The sequence below is a fragment of the Harpia harpyja genome, chromosome 1 (assembly GCF_026419915.1).
Source record: "Harpia harpyja isolate bHarHar1 chromosome 1, bHarHar1 primary haplotype, whole genome shotgun sequence".
Classification (NCBI taxonomy): Eukaryota; Metazoa; Chordata; class Aves; order Accipitriformes; family Accipitridae; genus Harpia; species Harpia harpyja.
In genome coordinates, this window is record NC_068940.1 from 65,340,763 (window position 1) to 65,362,744 (window position 21,982).

Below are 21,982 nucleotides of genomic sequence, written 5' to 3' on the forward strand. Positions count from 1 at the left end.
AGTTTTCTTGGGCCCGGGAAGGACAACATCCTCTGCTGCCTGGGACTCGCTGTGCTGCAGGGCCAGTGTCCACCAAGATGGGCCTGGGACGCTGGGCACCTCTGCTGCCCAGCCCTGTCAGCAGATGGGCCTGGTTCCCTCCCACAAGAGAACAGGACATGGAGAAGGATGGTTGCATTGTGACCTGTGGTTTGAATGCTGCCAGGAACCAGAAGCCCACAGAGCACGCCTGTCTCGCAGCACAGACACTGCTACAGCATCTAGCTAAGACAGTTTTAGTAGCGAACCACACTGACAGCACAGCACATCTCATACTCCAAATCTGTCCCTCTGTTTCAACGTTATGAAACAGTATCATCGACTGCAGTTCAGGTACGGCTTTAAAATAAAATGTACTAGTGCGGAAACAACAGCCTTGTCTAACATTTACAGAGCGACTTTCAGTGCAGCAGATCTCACGGGATTTCTTAAGTCTTTCCAAGCCAATTGTATAATGCCACAGGTTTTCACAAGCGTAGCTGGGGGCAAAGTCTGGGTCTCTGTGTATGTGATTTCTTCTATTCACTGCCAGCTGCAAGGTGTCAAACGCTGACAGAGCACAGAAGCAATTCTACATAACAACACTGCAGAGAAAGGAAGGCATGGTCTGTGGCAGTGGCAGAGAGAATTCACTGCAAGCACAACGCAACCACTGAGGTTTGAAAAAGAGGGAACGAGCAAAAAAATAAGATAGAAATGTTGTTTCCCCAACATAGAACAGTAGGGTTGCAAGAGAAATTTTACCACACTTGCAGAGGGGAGCAGGGGATTTATGGGCACAATTAAAAATTCTGAAAATCCTTTCCAAAGGACTGTCCTTGAACAACTGAAGCAAGATCCCAATCTCCCCGAACTAACTACATAACAGGGCTCACCAGGAATGAAATGTATTGTATGACTGTCACTTCTATCATTTTGAGCAGAATCTTGTTTCAGTAGCCTGTCAGATGACATGGGCAGATACAAATTCAATAGATAATACTGAAAGTCCCAGAAATAGTTATTTCAAGTATTTTTATATCACAAAGTAGGAACAATACCTCACTTCCCATTTGGACATATGCTGTGTTCAATCAGTATGAATAACATCCATTCTTAAAGTGTTTTCATTATGATTTCGCATAAGTCTATCACAAACTGAGACAGCATGTGCATTGTGGACATAAATCTACTATGGCTTACACCCACCTTAATCAAAGCAACTTCAGTGAGCTCAGATTTATGCAGGCTTACCTCAAGTCTTTAAATAAGAGCGATTCTCAAGAAAAAAAAAACAGCAAAACACAATACTGATGTTTCCAAAACAAACAGCAACCTAATCACTAATGGGAACACCTCTGTACAACCCTGGTCTCAGACCTGAACCTATGCACATTCCCATGGCTCCTTCTCCTCCTAAGAATCCATCTCCATCCCCAGGAGACCCGTCAGCCCCGGCAGGCGTGTGTGAGAACCAGCTCCAGGCACCTGCACTGAAAGTCTTTTGCTGCCCTGCTCCATGTAACCCTTAGCCCACACGAGGTGTTAAGTTGATGCATGGGAAAAGTCCTCTGTAGCTGACACCTCTAAGAGAGGGGAAAACGTAACTTTCAAAAAGTAGCAGCAATGAAAAGGGAAGAAAGACAGTAAGATGAAAGGAGTAAAAAGTTTAGGGACTGTAAACATTCTCATTAGTATCCAAATATTTGGAAAGGAAACTACACGGAAAAATACACAAAGTTTACGTTTTAATTAACTCGCTATACTGCTATAAGAAAATATTTCTGCACCCTTGATTGGGAAATGCAGAGGTGCTGTACCTGGTTAAGCCTTTTGAAGACTCTTCTTATCTATCACTTGAGAGCACCTTACCTTCTTATTCAGAATGACCATTTTCCCCTGAGAAAGGAAAGACCTATCCACCTCCCATTTCAGACCTCCTAAACCGACTCGCAACTTCTGAAACTCTTTTTCTTTGTGGTGCCAACATCTCTAATGGACTTTGTTCTTTAAACATCACCTTGGTTCAGAGAAAAATTAGAACAAGGTTTTAAAAGTTCTGGGGAAGGAAAAAAAAAGAAAAGGAAACGGATGGCAAGTTAGAGATTTTAAACCCACACTACAAAATGCCACATAGGACTCCCCCATTGCTGAGAACATTGAAATCTCACCTATCTACCCTCCCCTAAACCATGCCACTAAGGGAAAAGAATTGAGCACTTTTTCTCAATAATGGTTTGGAGGAGACCTCCTGAAATCTTGAATCATAACCTGGAAGGCCTTATGCAAACCATGGCAATTAAAAACATCCTTGACTCACACTGACAATATTCATGTTAAAAACTCAAATGGCAGTATTTTAGAGTGCAGTAAGCATAACTAAGTTTGGCAGCAGCAGGTACTGAAAACTTGTCATCATTCCTCTTACACCCTGGACCAGCCACCCATCCTATGAAGAAACTCCTCTTTTGCAGAAAAGCTTAGCTCTTGAACAGATTTTTAAGATGATGACTTCCGAGGGAAGCCCATTACTGCTGATAGCTCTGAGCCCTTCACACAGATGCCCAGAGACAGAGCTCCTGTCTGAGATGGAACCCTGGATGGATTAGGAGCTCCGTGACTTGCCCTTTGTACCAGTGTCCATGTCTCAGCCCTGACAAATCCCCATGTCCTGTGCACACCCAAAATCCCTGTTTTCTCTGGGCCCAGGAAAATGCCTCCACCAGGGCTGCCAAGAAAGTAATCGTAGGCTTAGCAAGGATATGCTTTAGCATTAGCAGGATGTTTTATCTTTTACCTCTCACCAGAGGTACAAATCTTACAGGAAATGTTTCAGCATGTCCTGATCTTTCTGCTCTTCATCTCTTCAGAGGAGCCTTCTTACACAGGTACTTTATCTGGTACATCCCTGCCAGCTCTTTATAGACAGCACTTCCCTCTCACGCCGCCCCCAAGCCTGACAAATGCAAGCCCAAACTGAGAACATCGACCCCGTCACATCTGATAAATTATCACTGACAGAGGCTGGCGCTTTTGTTCGGTTTGTTTGGGGTTTTGGTGGTGTTTTTTTTCTGGATGGGCAAGGAAACAAAGTTCCCCCTTCAAATGAACCCAGGGTCAAACCCCTAATGAAAAATCAAAGGCTTCCACCAGCAAGGGGAACTACAACACAGCGTAAGGATGCAAGGTGAACTTTACAATGTCCCACAGAGCCCCTGAACTAAAGAGGTATGCCACAAAGCCGTGGTCTGACATGGTCGTAGGTGCACCCTGCCCTTGCAGCGACAAGGCTTGCAGGGAGCCTGCAAAACGCCCACCTCCTTCTACAGCACTGACATAGAGACGCCAGCACCGCCGCTGCTGTAGGGCAGCAGGGCACCTGACTTTCAGCCCAGTGTTTTCTTTGCTTGTTATCACAGTCATGGAATAGTAATATTCTCCTTATCGCATCTGAGGAATACAGTGTTCCTCTCTAATCTAAAGAAGTACAGGCCATGGCGCAGGAAGCAGGTTTCAAAAGGTTTTCACAGATGGGCTTTTTTCCCCCCCATTCTGGTGTGAAAATGATGAAAAGATAATATAATTACACTTTTTTTTATATATTGAATTTGTTTTGGAACTGAAGACACAGAGCATTCGCTTTTAACTTCCTTTTTCCAGGTTCATACTTTATCTAGTAAGAACTATAAAAATTCTTTTGAAGAAGTAATATATTCAAGACTAATAAAATTCAAGTGCAAAATATTTTCAGAGGCAGCTTAGGTACAACTATTAAGTTGTCAAATAAAATCACCTAGTCTAAGATATACTGGAGAAGGGACAAAGTTCATAGGTAATTTCTCAGACTGAAAGGGAACTGTTTCCAGGAGCAATCCTTCTATCCGAGATGCCGCTAGGTAACACCAAGAATAGTCGGGTATATGGGTGAAAACAGTGAACCTGAGCACAGCGTCAATGTTAGCAAGAACTCCACCTCTCACCAATCTCCAATTTTCACTACCACGAACTTTCCACCTCTACAGTCAGCCTACCTCTATCAACTGACCACAAACTCCGTATCTGTAATTAAAAACAAACATGCTTTTTTTCTATATGGCAGTAGTGAACTGCACTTCCCTGATAGCTGATCCTTAGAAATTAAACCTTTCTCTGTCAGCTGTGGTATTTAAGTCACTAAAAAGTTATCCTGTTAGTGCCCTTTACGTGCAACTGACTGGTCCAAAATGAAGAAACAACATTGGAAGGGCTGAGACCAAATGCTTTTAGAGCTCCATTAGCTCCTGCATACACACATCACATCTGCAGTCACAAAAATGTCATTTCTACTACAATACAGGTATTTATTAAATTCAATAGTCTTTTTAACCCCTTATCTTAAATATTTTTAGAAGAAAGGTAATAATAATATTCTTTAAAAAAAAATAAATTGAGGAAACTATGGATGCATAGGAAATTCAGAAGACTACTTGGAGTAGCCAAGTGAATGGAAGAACACAGAATGGAAGAACACACATGGTCACAGAATCAGCCCTCAGCACCCCACTGCTTTGCATTAATGAAGCACTACTCTGCAAGCCTGATAGTATTTCAGCCTCCCTTTGCAGAAGCCCAAGTGAATACTTGGGATTCAAAGCTGCACTCCACAGCTTCTAGAACCAGAATTTAAAACTAGCGATTTTAGCCCACATAGTTAAAATTACTTCATTAAAACAACAACCAAGACACAATAACTCCAGTCAACAAGACTCCTTTTGGTGAGCCCACAGAAAGCCAGAGCTTACCTGCTCTGCAACTCCACAGCAAGAAGAAAATAAAGGACCTGTGCAACCTGCAGTGTCCTCATTCACCTTATGTTTTTCTCATGATTTCCCAGCTAACTCAAACATCCATAAACTTTTTAAAGCAATTTACTTATCATCAAAGCATTGCTGATCAAGTCATACATGCCACACTGGAAAAAATACTAAGATGACAGTGCATGGAGCTGACACTGCATGGAGAGGGCTTCTCTCAGGGAAGTCTGGGTTCTTCTTTGGAGAAGGGACAGAGTCTCTAGAAGTATGTTTGTAGTGTGGTGATACAGCCACACAGAAAGTCCAAATTGGAATGATATTTTTATACAAACATCCTGAAATTCATGCAAAAATATATTTTATTGGATCTGACCTGCAGTCTGATTTCATATCAAGAAAGATCCCCAGCATGACATCTTTTTGTATGTAAAAAATAAATCCACATTTGTGAGCCAAAATCAGTGGCAAAGGTGTAAGAGCAAATACCCCTATGGCGAGCTTGCAAGAAAGAGCCGTTCTTAGACAACAAAGACGGAATGTGAGAGGGTACATCAATTATTGCTGCACAAACCAGATCAAAAGAACAGCACACAGCTGATACGTTCACGCAGCATGACAATGAGAAGGGCTGAGATGATATTAGGCAATACAATAGCATGCATTCAATTTTTAACAGATTCATTTTTTTACTCACAACCAAGGGAAGTTGCAATGCTACTGACACTGCACAGTTGACTGTTGTTGTTCAATGTGTTAAAAAAAACCTGCGATAATTAAGGAATTGCTTGGCCTCTGTCCATTTTGTTCCACACTGCTGCCTCACACTTGTTTAAAGAACTGAGAAAATTTGTTGAAAATGTGGCAGATAGTGGGAAAAAAAACGTTAAGCTTGACTGGTTCAAATTAGGCGGTATTTGTACAGATGGAGCACCTGCCGTGACTGGCAAGAAGAACAGTCATGTCGCTTTGCAAGAAAAGTTTTTGGATCGAAAGTTATTGAAATACCATTTGTATCCATCAGGAATTTTTTCTGAGCCAAAGATTTAGGTTTCTTACATGTCTAAATCCTGTCATCTCCCACTCTAGCAGAATAAGTATTTATGCATGAGAGCTGCCAATAAGCATACCATGTAATTGATGAAAATGATGAACAGAATACTTATACAATGTCTTCTGTCAAAGGGCAAAAACTGTGAAATATTTTGGAACCAGAGAATGGCCAATACATTTTCTTCACAGAAATTATTAACCCTTCAGTGACAACACTCTGCTTAAAACCAAGAAAGTGATCAGAAATCTGGTCTGTAGGGACACAACATCTCAGCTTTGCAGCCTCAATACGTACTTACAGGGAAAGGATTGCCCATTTACTGCATGCTGTCATCCATGTGCTGCTTTTAAGTCAAAGCTGAGATGTTCTTATTCTATTTGAATTGGTGTGCTTCAGTTATTTGCAGTGTGAGAGAAATGACAACTGAAGGTCTGAGAAATACCGTGATCTGATGTTTTGGGAGTTGTTTCACTCTAAGTTTGAAGATCCTAGAAAACAACAATTTCCCGTTCATACCCCATTTTATAACGTGATGTAGACCATTTTCTTTGAAACAGTTTGGAATCTCTCAGCTTTCAAAAAGAGGAGACATCCTTGCAGCAGCAGCAGAGAGAAGATTGATACTCTTACCTACAGAACAGGACCAGGCACACCCAGAGAACAGCAAAACCCCAAAATGAGTACTTAAATGCATTTCTCCTCTGATACATGCCTTTGCTTTTAGTGCTTGTGCAGATTGGGACCAACACATATTCATATACAGTAATCCTCTATTACAAACTTTGTTAAAAATAGACTGTTCAAAAGTCACCAATTCTCATCTCAATGACTCGGTGTCAACAAAGCTGAAAACAAGGGCAAAAAGGATGTTAAGAAATACAATCAGACTATTTGAAGGTTGCAATGGCGGTTGTACTCTGTTAACTTAATTTCAGGAGAAAACAACTAAAGGTCATTCTCTCTTTTGACACTAATAACAATAAATTATGTTTAATAATACAGAGGAATCAAGATAAATTTCAAAGACCATTTGCAGCACATGTAGAAAAAAAAAAAAAACAACAAAACCAAACCCTAGCCAGACTTGCTGTAAAGACTGACCCCCAGATTTACTGATTCCCAGTCTTGCGAACAGTCTCCTTGCCTTTAAGTATTTTCCCTCTTCTGGAACTCCTACATTTGCACATATTGATTCAAGATTTTTGTTCTTGGCAAATACCATTTTTGCCTAGATGGAGGAAAGTATAACAGAACATCACCATTTCAAAATAAAACTTCAGACTAAAAAAAGCATTACAGAATCTGTTTTTAGAAGTGTATGAAAAGATTTTTTGGTTTGGGTTGTTTGGGGTTTTTTTTTAAGGTAAAAGTGTATTGAAAACAATACACAAAACCTCCTACATGAAGAATTCAAAATAAAAATAATTTAAATGTAAGTCTAAATAGATTGTGACAATTTTCATTACCCAACACAAAATAAAAATGCGTAAAAAAGTCAAGAATTAAAACATCGGTAGCTTAAATATATTTTGGTTTTAATGTTCATAAGCTTAAGTTTCACCAATAAGATACATAACCACCATTGCTTGCTTAACCACATATGACCTAGCAAGAAACTTCATAAAAAAATTTTGTTGTAGTTCCTCTTCTAAGAGGAAGAAGTACTTGCCTCTGTTCTTAAAGGAGGAGAAGTACTTGCATGAACTGAACACTGTACACCCAGTGCTTTTGTTTCTTTGTAATTATAATGCCTTCACAATAGCAAACAGCATAGATTCATTTGAATGTCCAAAGGCTTCACCCGTTTGCTGCAAATTATTCACGTGCACATAAAAACATATACTTTGTAAGTATTACAAAAATACTTTGCATGAAGCAAATTCTGCCAAAGCGATACACATTTGTAATCTAGATGAGGGAAACAATCCTCATATGCTTTTCACATGTCCCACTAACTCCCAGTACAAGCAACATTAAACGCTCAGTCAAGCACTCTAATGAAATGCTGAATACTCATGATCTTTACATACAAAGTATCTGTAGTTAGTACAGTTGCAAATGTATGTAACCCAGTTTTGGTAAACTGCAAAAAAATACTCCCTTTAAAATCAATGCTATTATTTGTTGGAGGAGGAGGTAACTTTCACCGCAACTTTGACAGAAGAGAAAATGGTAACGCCATTAAAACTAACATCATCTGCAAAGTATACCTCTTAAGACAGCCTGTCACTAAGGCATTGCTACCTTTAAAAACACATGCCCTATTAACTGAGGTTGTGTGTCCAAAGGATGAAGCAGGAACATGAAGTGACTCCCCAGGAGAACACGCTGTGTCAGACTTCCACAATTTGAGTAAAATACAGGTTGTTATGTAAGCATTGCAATATATGGATTTATACAGATAATATTTTCCAATTGAAAACTCCACGGAAATTTTAAATTCATCTCCTGCCCCTTTGATCCCTTCCTGTCCACTTTCTACTTTCTTTATGCATTGTTTCCCTTTCCCAACTTGTTTTCTATTCTGTTTGTCTCTCCTTTTACTGTCACTTTATAACCAGCTTTTCATTTATTGTTCCTTAAATAATTAAATAGTCTCCATTTGCTTTGCTACTTCCAAACCAGAGTAGCATCCCATTTATGTGCTATCGCTCACTTCTATCACCTTTCACTTTCTCTTGTTATCATATCTTTCTAGTACTATTTGGCAGCCAGAGATCAACTTTTTTCTTCTTCTCAAAGGGTAAGTTAGCAGCTTTATGAAACTGTTATTAATGTAGGGAAAAATTCATTTAAAACACAGACTAGCTAGTTGAACTGACCCTGAAAAGTGGAGGTAAACCTTAATCAAGCACATCCAGATCTGTAGTGCTAATTTTCGTCTCTGTTTAAGGAAAAATTCCAATTATCCAGTTCAATGTATCTCTGAAAAGGCCTTTTAACAGCCCCGTTTACTCGAGAGGCATTTTTATCTCCTTTCTATCTGTGGAGTTGAGACACAAAAAGCCAAGTTCAGTCCCTCAGCAAGGCTTCTAGTCCCACTGAAATTAACCAAAATATCTTTTCTGAAGTCCCACGGCAAGCCCGTGGCACAGCAGGGAGCTGAGCCAGAGGGCTATGGTGCAACTCCACCGACCCCTTCATCCTTCAGGAAGTCAAACTACCCAGTTCAGCCACTACTTTTCCCCTTACTGTTTTTTTACTTTTCCTCTATTTTGAGGGCATCTGGCCCTCTTCATCTGTTCCCATTTCTCTCTTTTTTCATCCCTATAAAAGCTCGTACCTTCCAGAGAGAGATACCCCTTTTTAATTCGGATACCATTGCCTTTTCCTTGCTGATGGAAAGCATAACTCAGGAGCTGTGCCGATCCTTATGGTAAAAGGCTTTTCCCATGTCCAGCGTTGAAGTCAGTGCAGAAACAAGCTAGTTTTTAAAAAAAATCTGCTTGCTGAAGGTACTCATAGAGCATTTAAATATCCAAGGAGAGAGGAATAAAAGTTACTTTCTTGTTCAGTAGCAGAAAGCACTGTGTTTATTCTTCAAACTAAGTCTCCATGTAAAACAAGCCAGCGCCAGCTACAAATGCTGCTTAGTCTATAGGGGTAAGCAATGCAAGGCATCAATGGCAAGTATGGACATAGACACCAATTACCCACAGAAATCTTCATGAAGCAGGAGCATACATCTTTAATCATTGTGAAATAATGAGATCCTCCTCCACCGTGGGTTTGGCAATTGTTTATCTAAACCGTGAGCTCAGATGAAGCAACGACTAAAACTGATACTACATCATACTGCTTTTTCTCTGGGATGTACCCACATGTCCATTGAACATCCAGACTAACAAACTGCACCAGAATGACAGAAGCACAGAAACTACTTTATGAAAAGAGCTGGATTAAAACTAGAAGCAGAGATTTAAATTCACCAGAAGAGACCAACTCTAAATTTGATCCTACTTCACCCACAGCACATTGGATTCAAGAGTAGAAGGCACACCTTGTTCATGCATGTATTTACAGACTGTAATCCATTTAAAAATACTTGCTGAATGTGCTGAGGAATTCCTATATCCTTATTGCTTGTATTTTCTGTAGACATACTGACATTTGATTCATACAAGCACTGAAGTGCTCTACCAAAATTGCACTTTCTGGAGGTTACTTGCAGTAAATAAAATAATATTTAAAAAGGCTTAGCCAAACAAGCCAAGGTAAATGCTACATATTCCATGAACTCAAATAATTTATTCTTGGCTCAAAATATCATCATTTTAAAGTAAGGTTCTGTTTAGCATTACTGTAAGTTTCTAAATTTCATAGCTCCATAAGAGTTTTCTCTAAATTTATGGAAAAATTTTAACTGGATGAAGCAAAATTATAAAGATTATTTTGCTAGCCACAGAACACTAATTTAATCTGCATTCTCAAGTGCGGGCTGATCCAAAGACCATGCATGCAGATGACAACAAGGACAGCAGTTACATATAAATCCTGTAAGTCATCGCAAATGCAATATTCTACTCTGAGAAAAAGTACCTTCCTTAGTCCATCTTCTGATTAACTGAAGTGGTAACAACAAGTATTTCTACACACATTCCTGCTTGCTTAAATTAATGAAGAATTTAAAAGTTAAATTAAAAAGTTTAAAATCTTCCTGCTAGTGAGCCATGTAACCCTTGTGTTACTCTCATAAATACTCCTAGTGAAGTGACAGGAAGTATCCTCAAAAGCAAGATTCAGAAGTACCTTATTATTTAACTGAACATCTAAAGGTGATTTTGTAACAAAGCAATACATTTTTCTCTGGATTTAGACACCCAAGTTAGCACTTCTGAGTAAGACCGAATTTTATAAATTTCAGTTCTACTGCTTGGAGGTTATTTCTTGAGCTGACATATCATGCGTTTGCTCTGAAGTTGCTCTAACGCAGCTTCTGTATGAGCAGGAGGAGTTTCCTACCTCCCAAAAGACCCGAAATACGGACCCCGTAAAGTACATGGAAGAGACAAATCATAATGTATCCTTAAATTAAGTCTTGCTATTCTGTTTATCTGTGGCAAAGCTCTCATGGACTTTATTAGCACAGGACTGGATCCAGAGCACGAACTTATATGCCTATTAAATGATGCTTTCTTTTCGATTAATCTCTCATTTAAGGCAAAACTCATTGATTCTTGATAGCTGCAGATATAATCCTCCTTCTCATTCACTCAGGCCCTGATGTCCAAGATAGCGAGCAGCTTCAACTCACCCTAAGGCAATGGAAAACCACAGTCACCCACAGGAGCTCATTTTAGTTGAAGTCGGCGCATATTTTGCAGCAGACCTCAGGGAAGGTGAGATGAGGGCTCAGTGACCAAGCAGCAATAGCTGAATAAATGTAGGAGATCTGGACTTAACCCCAAGTTCTTCTCCTGCCAAAGTCAAAGACCTCTCATTAGTGCCAATGGGCGCATCCCCACATATGCTGGAACTACCTGACAATAGGCCCAATCCTGCTATCTCGAGTCATCAGAATATCACCTGTGGGAGTAATCCCATAGAAACCCATGGCAACACAAGTTGCCACAAGTAAGGGCTGCAGAATCAACAAAGCAATCACAGTTATAATCAATTCCAAGCGATTTTACTATTTAGAAACTAAACTAGAAAATTAGACTCTGAACATAGCAAAGGTTTTGCAAATTAGTTCATTCTACAGCTTAAATACGTTCTTTCCCTCTAAATCAAACTAGAAGCCTATCGCGTGCCTATCCTTTTTAATTAAATTACTAAGAACCATATCAATGGGTAAGCCGTATGAACACTGTGGTGCTCTATATCAAAGCCTTCAAGCTATCGCTTTCAGTAGGGCATGATGCACACCTTGCAATTTAAATGTACGAATTATTAGACAGATTACCACAAGAAGGAATTGTTGCCAGTTAGTTTTCAGCATTCAGAAAAGGCTATCCTAGTCAGCGTTTTCGGCTCTAAAAGTACTCGTTTTCCTTTCCTTGCCGAATCTGTAACATTTTCTCGTAGTTATTATTTTTTTAAATAATTGCAATCATCTCAAAAGCACTAGCTTATTTTGTCATTTTCATATATAGGTAAACACCTCTGGACTCACTTCTTTGAAAGGAGCACTAAACGTTGTTTGCCTGTTTTTCATTCTGAGTCTTTAAGTAGTTGGTTTATTCACGCTTTTCAAGTTATTTGGCTGCTTTTATTCTGTAATCACACCATTTCTGCTGTCTAGGGACGTTCAGAAAGACTGGGTGATAAGCTGCAGCCTGAATCACTTCGCGATTTTCTAACAGATACTCCAAAACCTCCTAATTTTTGAAGGCAGAAGCCAAGAAGGAGAGACAAATTCCCGCTGGCACATCCCAGACATTTTCCAAATTTTTGGAGAGGGGAAATTCTGGACGCCTAGATCGCCACAGAAGCGAGAGAAGAGCCTGCAGTTTCCAGAGCTCAGGCATACCACACGCACACGGAGTGCCCAATACCCGCTCGCTGCAAGCGACCACGACGCTTATGTGCGGCCTCGAAGGTCGTGGCCGTGCCCTGCTCGGGGCGCCGGGCCTCCGCGGAGCCTCCCGCCGCGGGACGCTCCCCCCCGCCGCCGGGCCGGGGGGGCACGGCGCACCCCGCCAAGCGCCCGCCGAGGCTGCGCCCGCCCAGCCCGCCTCGGGGGGCTGCACCTGCTTCCCGGGGAGCCCCAGCAGCAGCCGCTACGGTCCCGCCCGGTGCCTTACCGGGCAGCGGGGGCGGCCCGGGACGGCGCAGCTCACCTGGGCGCAGCAGGCTCCGCCGCTGCCCCTGCAGCCCGGCTGCCGCCCGCTGCCATTTGTTGCTCGCGTTCAGAGGGAGCTGCCCTCTCCTGCCCACCGCAGCCACCGCCGCCTGCTCCGTCCCCAACCGGTCCCGCTAGGTCTCAAAGTGGAAAAATCCCACGGCAACGCACACGGCGTCTTCCCACGGCTACCCGCCTCCGCCTCCCCCGCGCCCCGCTCCGCGCCCCGGCCGCCGCCTGCATGCTGATCAGCGCGACCTCCGGCAGCCCGCCCCGCACACGGCCGGGGAGCGCGGCGGCCAGGCGCCTCGGGAACGGAGACAAATGGGGGTGCGCTTTTTTTTTTCCTCCCCCTTTACTGATGCTGCTCCGGTACGGGATCGGGGGGCGCGGGTCTCAAATCCCTCGCTTGCTCCCGAGCGAGGGGGTGGCAGCCCCCTCCCCGCAGCCTCCGCCCCTTGAGTCCCTCCCCACCCCCCTCCCCCCGCTGCCTCGGCGGAGCCCCGACCCCGTCGCCCCCCAGCACTCACAGGGCGCCGGGGGCTCGCCAGCATAGACTGGCGGAGGGGGTATCTCCGCCGGCCCTCGCCGATCAGCGCTGGGCAAGGTGGCACGGCACGGCGGCAACAGCAGCGCTGCTCGCCTCCCTCCCTCCACGTCGAGTTTCCCCCCCGGCGCTACCCCCCCCCCCCAAAAAAAAAAGCGCGGCCGCGGGGCCCCGCAACTCACATCGCGGAGCGGCGGCTGCCCGCAAAACTTCGCGGCGTGTCGCCCGCGGCGGCTCGGCTCGGCTCGGTTCGGCTCGGCTCGGCCCGCGCCCCAGCGGCGCAACAGGCGGCGCAGCTTCACCTGGCGCGGGGCCGCCGCGCCATGGGAGCGACGGGCGGAGCCTGCCGGCGGCGGGGCCGGGGCGGCGGGGCCCGGGCGCAGCCACCCCCCGCCCGCCTTGCTGCCTCCGCCGGGCACGGGCCGGGCGGCTGTGCTTGCCGCGCCGCCGCTCCCTCCTGGCCCTGCGCTGCGGCTGCAGGCAGGCAGCGAGGGAGGGAGGGAGGAGAGAGCGGGGCGGGGGGAGGGAGGGAAGGAGGAGACTCCCCTCTCGCTCCCTCAGCACGGCGGGGAGCTGCCCCCCCGGGACGGGTGGTGCTCTCCGTCCCTCCCCGGGGCTGATTCTGGCTCTCACCCCCTAGCTCTCGGGCCAGAGTCGGGGCCGCCCCGGCGGAGGCTGGGGCGCGGGGAGAGGCTCTCTCGCTGCCGCCCGCGCCGGGGGCCGAGGGAGAGCCCTGTCCGCCGGGAGCACCGCCGGCCCGCGGCGGGCGCGGAGTGCCTTCGGGGGGTGCTTCTGCTCTCCCCAGTGCCTTCCAGGTTCCCCAGCAAAACAGGAATTAGGTTACTTGTTTTGCCAGTCTGAACGAAAAGCTATTACTGCCCGCGGATAACACTTGGTTTGGCAAACTTGCTACTGCACAGTTTTTGCTAGAGTAGGTGAACTTACTCTGCGCCCAACCTAACCGACCCTTTGAACTGGTCTTGCGTAGAACCGGTTACTCAGACCCTGCTTTGGGTTTACCATGATTCTTGCCAGGGTGACTTTCTTCTCTGAGAGGTGCTTCCGTGAAATGCGCTGTGTTGCAGCAGTTGCACGGACTGTCAAGACACAGGCTTGAAGGAACACCACCAGTTGGTTGCGTCTCACGCTCAAACATGCATTCTCTGTGGTGCACTTTTTTACTCTGGCTCCGCAAAGTAAACTTTCTATTTACCTCGTGCAGCAGAGGATTCTGTTGCCTGCCTCCAGCTGAGAGCGCCTGGGTAGAAGATTTTTAGAAAGGTTCATCTTTGCTTGGTAGTTGGTTTGCTTTAAGGTGAAAGCTGCCTAAGATGCTACGTGGAACAGAAAATGAATTGGCTTGCATTTCCTCGAGGCTTTTTTTGCCTCTAACTATACAAAACTGTTTTATCTCCATATAGGCCATTGTTAAAAAGAAACTGCTGGGTCAGAAGGACCACTGCTATGGCCACAGATAGGTGATCTTTTTTGGGGAGGGGGGAGAAGGAAAAACATGCAACTAATACACTGCTAAATGCCATTCTTCATCATTAAACCTCATTCCTGGGACTCTCTACCCAAGTAAATACTTACCTCCCTGAGTAATCTGTCTGAATCATATTAGCAAGATAATGCAGGACCAGGCCTTTGCATTATATCAAAACCTGTTTTTTGCTCCTAAGAATATTTGCCAATGGGATCGTGAACACTTTTATGTATGCCTATCATTTTACATTCTTATTAGTATCAGAGGAAATAGCAAATATGAAGAAACTTGATAAAAATCACTTTCGTCAGCTCCATACACATTCCTCACGCTGACTGACTCAACCCAGCTTTGAAGACATAATCAGGTAAAAAATAAAAACTTAGTACATGAGCTTGCATTCCTGTTTACAATGTGTTGGATCATGTCACAAAGTCAGTGACCAGAAGAAGCCATGACTGGACTGCCAGCCCTGTATTATTTGCAATGGGAAATTATTTTCAGGCTTTGTGAGTTTTATTCCTTTAACTGAAACCGACTCAGATTGATTTTAAGGCAGTAGGAAAATACTAATCATTGCTGAGAACCCAAAATCTAATGTGCAGGAGCCATTTCTTCAAATTCAGCTTGTGTTTATATTTTCACTGTTCAGTATATAGGCATCTGACAACTGGGTATAGCACCCAGGATGGATGCACTTGGTTGCTCATACCCACAATACTAGTATTCATACGACAAACATTGCAAAATTCCTTGGAGTGACTTGCTGCTGTTCAATATTTTTTTAATGAAAAAGAAGATTAGCAGATCTGCTTTTCATTTGGCACAACAGTAAAAAAAAAAAAAAAAGTTTGTTCAATTAGATAAAAATGGATGTCTTCCATGTGGTAATTTCCCTTTAAAATTGAACCTCTAGTTGTACTTTGTGGAATGAACCATTTGCATAGTTAAATATCATAACAATATAAGGGAAGACTGGTCTTAGCTTGCGTAACTTAACTTACTGCATTATCCACGATGTTATTCATCCTATTGATTTAAGTGTGGTTGCTTGTGTTAAGGAAAAAAGAACCTTGCAAAAGGTAGAAATACTTATTTTTGCTGTTGAATAAATTGCAGCTTATATAAAGTTTTTTGACCAGCTGCACATGAGTAGCTGGTTTGCAGGTTTGTATTCAAAGACTCACTCCTGAGAGCAGCTAAACATCTATAACTTCAGTTGAAATTAATGGGTGTTTAGTATATCTTTGAAAAGGAGAAGTAAGTATTTTTTTCTGGGAAAATTACTGTAAAGGGATGCACAGCTACTTGCTGTTAAAAATGTTGCAGATTTTTAAGAACTGAAATATGGCTGATGTCATGCCCCCCGTCAGTTGGCTGTGTGTGCAGTAGAAAGAATATATTATTATTCTAGGTGGAAGAAACTTCTTAGCTCCATGAACAAACTCACTAGCGGATTTGCTCATTAGCTTATTGGCATCGCATGTCCATTTTACATGATTGATAGGTAGAAGTGAAAGGATTAGTCCTCTGTTACAAAGGGGTATAAGTTTAAAGGATAAGGAGAAGGTCATTTGGCTGCCCTCAGATAAGAAAGGAACTGCTAATGCTTGCTGACTTCTACACATAGTTATGAAAATTAGGGAGCATAAAATAATAGGTGATACCAGATGGTTTACATCATAAAATAATTTGATAAGTGTTTATAAATATTTAAGGGCCCAGTACTACCAACCTTTACACAAAATATTTTTTCTAATGCAAAAATCCCCTACATAATTCAGCAAGACTGTTTGTGAGTAAGGGTTACTCATACAAATAAGACTTTATGGAATTGGATCCTTAAAAATTTATAAATATTAATAAAATATCTCAATGGCTAAATTAAAGAATCATCTGGTACCATCTATTCCTTTAAGCTTCCCAGATATTAATAACTTTGTACAAAAATCATCAAAGAATACCACTTCTTCCAGTGCTGAGATAAATTGAGTGACCTCCTTATCCATTGTCCTGGTTTCAGCTGGGATAGAGTTAATTTTCTTTCTAGTAGCTGGTATAGTGTTATGTTTTGGGTTTAGTATGAGAAGAATGTTTATAACACACTGATGTTTTCAGTTGTTGCTAAGTAGTGTTTAGACTAAGCCAAGGTTTTTTCAGCTTCTCATGCCCAGCCAGCAAGAAGGCTGGAGGGGCACAAGAAGTTGGGAGAGGACACAGCCAGGGCAGCTGACCCAAACTGGCCAAAGGGGTATTCCATACCATTTGATGTCCTGCCCAGTATATATACTGGGGGGAGTTGGCCTGCGGGGGAATCACTGCTCAGGAATTAACTGGACATCAGTCAGTGAGTGGTGAGCAATTGCATTGTGCATGACTTTTGTGTATTCTAATCCTTTTGTTATTATTGTCATTTTCTTATTGTTATTATTATCATTATTAGTTTCTTCCTTTCTGTTCTATTAAACTGTTCTTGTCTCAACCTACGAGTTCTACCTTTTTCCTGCCAATTCTCTCCCCCATCCCACTGGGGGGGGGGGTGGACGGACAGCGAGTGAGCGGCTGCGTGGTGCTTAGTTGCTGGCTGGGGTTAAACCACGACATCCATTAACTAATATTCCTTTTTCTAGAGGATCAATTCTTTTCATAGCCAACAATGGTATGAAATTCATATTCTAGATGTAGGTACATTAAACAGCTAAATCTCGCAACAGTCTTGCCTCTAGCGGCGTGGGCTTAGGAGTTTAGAGTGAATTTTTCTTCTGTTCACAGGCCAGAGTGTGATTTTTCTGTAGAGGACAGTGCCAAGATGTGTCAGCAGCACATTCTCCTTGGGATTACTCCATGCTCAAAGGGAGGACACACACAGGGCCCAGAGCAGTAGTCTGCGTTGAGCCACAAGAGCAGCAAAAAGCATGAAATTTTGCGTCCTGGGAATACTAAAAGCAACACAAACTATAGTGTTCACACTATAGCTGTATTCCTAAATTAGATACCTGCTTCTGCTATCTCTCTAGGCATGATGGTGCCAACAGTCTTCATGCTCCTCTCAGCCCATAGATACTGCTGCTGCATGTATAGGTGATGAGGTTTTGCCCCGAGAAGATTAATAACGGAGAACAGCCACCTTTGAAGAGGGCCAGTGCAAATCCTTTGTGTCTCTTAATCTCGCTTAAGCTCTGTGCTAGCAATGTGCAGACCATCGTGATTTCTAAGCACTGCTACTCTCACAAGGGTTTGAGGTCTGGGCCTTAAACGCTTTCTACAAGAAGTACCAGTAGCTTCTGTTGCACTGTATTATAAAAGAGACTTTCTGTTTTAAATAACAGAAAATCCTTAGACTGTCAATAATTCATTAACTCTGAAAGAGAAACAGCAGTTGTAAATAAGCTCAACTAGTTCAGCTCGTACTCCACCTAGCTCCAATTCAGAGAAAAATATAAGTAGGGAAGTATATTTTTCTGCTATGTGCCATCCATTACTTGAAATTGGTGTTTTGGGCTGCTCATAAAATAGCATGCATTTCTGGGATACTTAAATAATAGAAAAAGAACCAGAGAATAAATATATTTAATGTTAGTCAAAACAGGTTAGTGGAAGTTAGGTCTTGTCAGACACACTTGTTGTGGAATTTTTGGTTATTTAGAAGATTTATATAAAAGATTACAGGTCTGCATGAGAAAAGCAGCTGTATTGCTAGGACATACTTGGATTTCTGCAAGGCAGTTGACTTAATACCATGCGACGTTTTGATTTCAAGTCTTGCATTACATGGAATTAACAGGTCACCCATTACGAGGATTAAGAATTGTCTCACTGACAAATTTCAAAATATAGTCTTTTAATGGGGAGGTTTCATTCAATGCGGGGAGCTTTCCCAGCAGAATCAGAAACAGTCTTCACCTGATACTATATTTTATCGTTTTCAGCAGTCAAAGGCTTGCATATGACACAATGTATTTTAGCACAGTAAATAAAGAAGATGTATTACTTCTGCAATGATTTGATTTGGCTAAATGATTGCTGTCCAACAAGCAGCACACTAAATTCATTTTACTACAGTCAAATGCAAATTAATACCTCTGGGAACCAAAAGCTTGCAGGAATGGACACTGTCTCAGAGAGCAGAGTCTCAGGGAATGATAAAAAGAGATCACCCTAGATAATCACCCCTGAGATCTCAGTGCAGTGCTGTGGAAAGGACTCAGCAGAGTCCTTGCATGTTTCCAAAATATCAAGCACAGTTCTGGTGTCTGCACTTTAAAGAAGAAGAGAAAATATTGGAGAAAATCCAAATATTTTGTGAGTCAAGCACAAGTCTTGAGATGGGAGGCTTAAAGAGCTGGACATATTCCACTTACTCAAGAAAAGGTTGAGAAGATACAGGGAAAAGATAACAGATAGTGGTGAGTTTTTTCACTTTTGCTGACAAAAGCACAACTAAATCCAGTGACTGGAAGTTTAAGGTTAGATGTAATCAACCTTGAAATCAGATGCAATTTCCTAGCAGTAAAGGTAATTAGAATCTGTAAGAGCTTACAAAGGGAGGTGGTGCACTCACCCTTGCTTGTTCTTGTCCTAAAAACTCCCTGTCTTTCTTAAATATGGGCTTTACTTCAGCTTCTGGGAGAACTTCTAATAGACAGAGCAGCCTCAAACAGGGAGGGAAGGAGGGTCATGCCAGGCTAGATTCCCTGGTGATCCCTCTAGCCCTACATCCATTAGAATGACGCATCTGTGCGACTTCTCCCATTATGGCTGAAACAAGATGTCTTGAATTACACCCTGCCCACTCAGACATTTGCAGGCTGGCATCAAGGTAATGAGTATAATCAAATCCCATACTAGAGAGCTCCAGTTGGCTGCCTACAGTGGTGAGGAAGAATCCCTTCTCCACTCCTCCCAGAGGATATTTGGCCTCATATATTCTGCAGTAGAAGTTTTTGCTTTCCCTTGAAGCATGTATTATTTATTTTGCTGCAGCCAGGAAGAGAGTAAACCAGTACAGAAAATTATCTTAGGCATCTGATGCTTGGGTCTGAATTAAGCCAAGTCCAGGAGCAGTAGAGATTTTTCTAGTTCAGATTGGCAAGGATGGTGGATTTTTTGCGTGGATTGTTTCTGTGGTTGTCTGAGCATGTCACGCCTAATCAGTTCTCAAGTATTGCAGGGATCTCAGGTACTGCTTTAGACACATAACAGTTTGGTTTCTCAAGGACTAAAATACTATGGGCTAATGAAAGTAATTGTCTCAACCTTGAGATACATGTACAACATTTTATAGCCTCTGATACACAGGACATTAGGTTAGACAATCTGATGATGATCTCTCTTGGCCTTAAATTGTGAAGAAATGTAAAGCTTGTACATAACATAATAGCAGCCCCTACTTTTCCAGGGCTCCCAGGAATACAGGTAGTTACACCATGAGTCATAAGCGCCTGGCAGTCTCCAGTACCACTGGTCAGGGAGAGACAAACCCATGGAGAGTTCAAAACCAAAGCAACTCCCACCAAAATTAAAAAAGACACCAACGCAAAATATTGCCATTTGCTTGCAGGGCTTTGCCTTGCATGTGTGGGAAGAACTTCTCAGAGGTACCTGCTTTCAGTAGGAGAGACCTGGCCTCACAGTTTCCACCATCTGTAGTCCCTTCCTGCCTACACCAACAGGACAGGACTGCAGGACAGCCAGACAGCTTGGTCATGGAGAAACCCTGTTCAAAGCAGGTTTTGGAAGACTTCCAGCCCTAAGCTATGAGATGTTTCATCTTTGTGACATGTGAGGGTGCTCAGCATCCCTGTGTGAGAACTCAGATATTTAACACCCTCTCTGGCAAAATACTTACAAAGACACCATGGTGTTTGGTGTGGTTGCAAGGTGTAAGTGGCTCCATGTGGAAAACCATTACTGAATAAGCATAAATTAGTTGTTCCTCTATGTAGACTAACATAATGAGTAATAACTTGTTTTTAACCTCTTACCCAGAAAGTCACGGAAAGGAACGAAAGAAAACCAACTCAGAAACAAGACAGAGAACATTTGTACGTGTATCATACCAGTATAGATGCACATCTCCATAACTTACTGCCTCTGAATAATATACTGATGAGTGTTGTATTAATCACTAATAAGTGTAATGAATAGTGTGATGCAGCAAATTATTCATTAAAAAATGAATAAACCACGGTATTATAGATCCCCCCAATGTTTGCACCTGGCAGCCTACAAGAGCACAGTAGGTATAGCTTCATATAATGCTTATCATCACAGAACTGTAGATACTTTTTGTTGCTGCAGGGTAGGAGGAAAGGACACATTATAGCCTCAGCTCATCAAGATACTCTTCTCAGTTTAGATTTATCACAGGTTTCTCTTAAAATACAGTTTTATTTAAGAAATGGGCTTGTCTCATTGAGTACAGACTGCAAATGTGGTTTTACAAACAAATCCTCTATTGCATAATTCTTGCTCTCATTTTTAATAGCTAGATGGAAAAAAAAGTTTGCATAAAGAATCATTGTTTATGACGGGACGTATAAGGAGCAACCAGCACTATCCCAGAAGCAGTTTGCAGGGTGTCTGGGCAGAAAATGAGAAACTTTGGTAGATTTATTATCTTCCTGAAACAGAAGAAAAAGAGATTTTAAAACAGTAATCCAGCAACAGCTAACAATAACATGACAGGTATTCATTCCAACCATCTGAGACTTGGACATCTGAGACACTGTTCAGAGGATATTGAAGATATTTCTTACTTTATGTACAATATTGTGAGGACTTAAAAAAACTTGATTGCTCTGGAAGAACTTGCATGGTACCCAGGTTCTGTTGTCTTGAGTCATTCAGAGTAATCAACTTGATTGATTAGGTTTTAGGTTGAATTTTTTTGATCATGTCTATTATTGTTATGTAGAAAACTGTTAGCCTAATTCACTGGGATTTATGCATATTTACTGAACGCGCATATTTTGCCATACATTTACATGGTATTTTACATTAATAGAAAGAGAAGTATGATGTGCTCCAAAGAAGCTGCCAACCTAAGATCCTGATCCTGCAGGTATTTATACATCTGCTCAATATTATGCACCAAGACTACTGCCATTGACTTCAACTGAGCCTTTTAAAGGATTTAAAGTTAACTGTGTGCCTAAGTCTTTTGCTGAGTGACACTTTTAACAACACCTACAGACACAGTGAGAGAATGAAATATATAGGTTAAATGATCCCTCATGCTTAGGCACTTAGTTTCCACCTAGATAAAATGGGAAGGTATATGCAATTTACTTTCAAAGTAAAT

General features: G+C 42.5%; 1 protein-coding gene across 6 annotated transcripts in view; it reads right to left on the reverse strand.

Moving 5' to 3' along the window:
* Positions 1-13,647, reverse strand: part of LRRC3B (leucine rich repeat containing 3B) — a 48,651-nt gene extending 35,004 nt beyond the window's left edge. The window contains exon 1 of one of the 6 annotated variants that reach the window (XM_052797770.1): positions 13,496-13,647. The gene's annotated coding sequence lies outside the window, so the exon portion shown is untranslated. Of the gene's footprint in view, positions 1-11,116; positions 11,183-12,049; positions 12,163-12,644; positions 12,773-13,176; positions 13,196-13,375 lie in introns of those variants that run through there. The other 5 variants (XM_052797759.1, XM_052797813.1, XM_052797778.1 and 2 more) reach the window with 5 other exon arrangements.
* Positions 13,648-21,982: the final 8,335 nt, after the last annotated feature.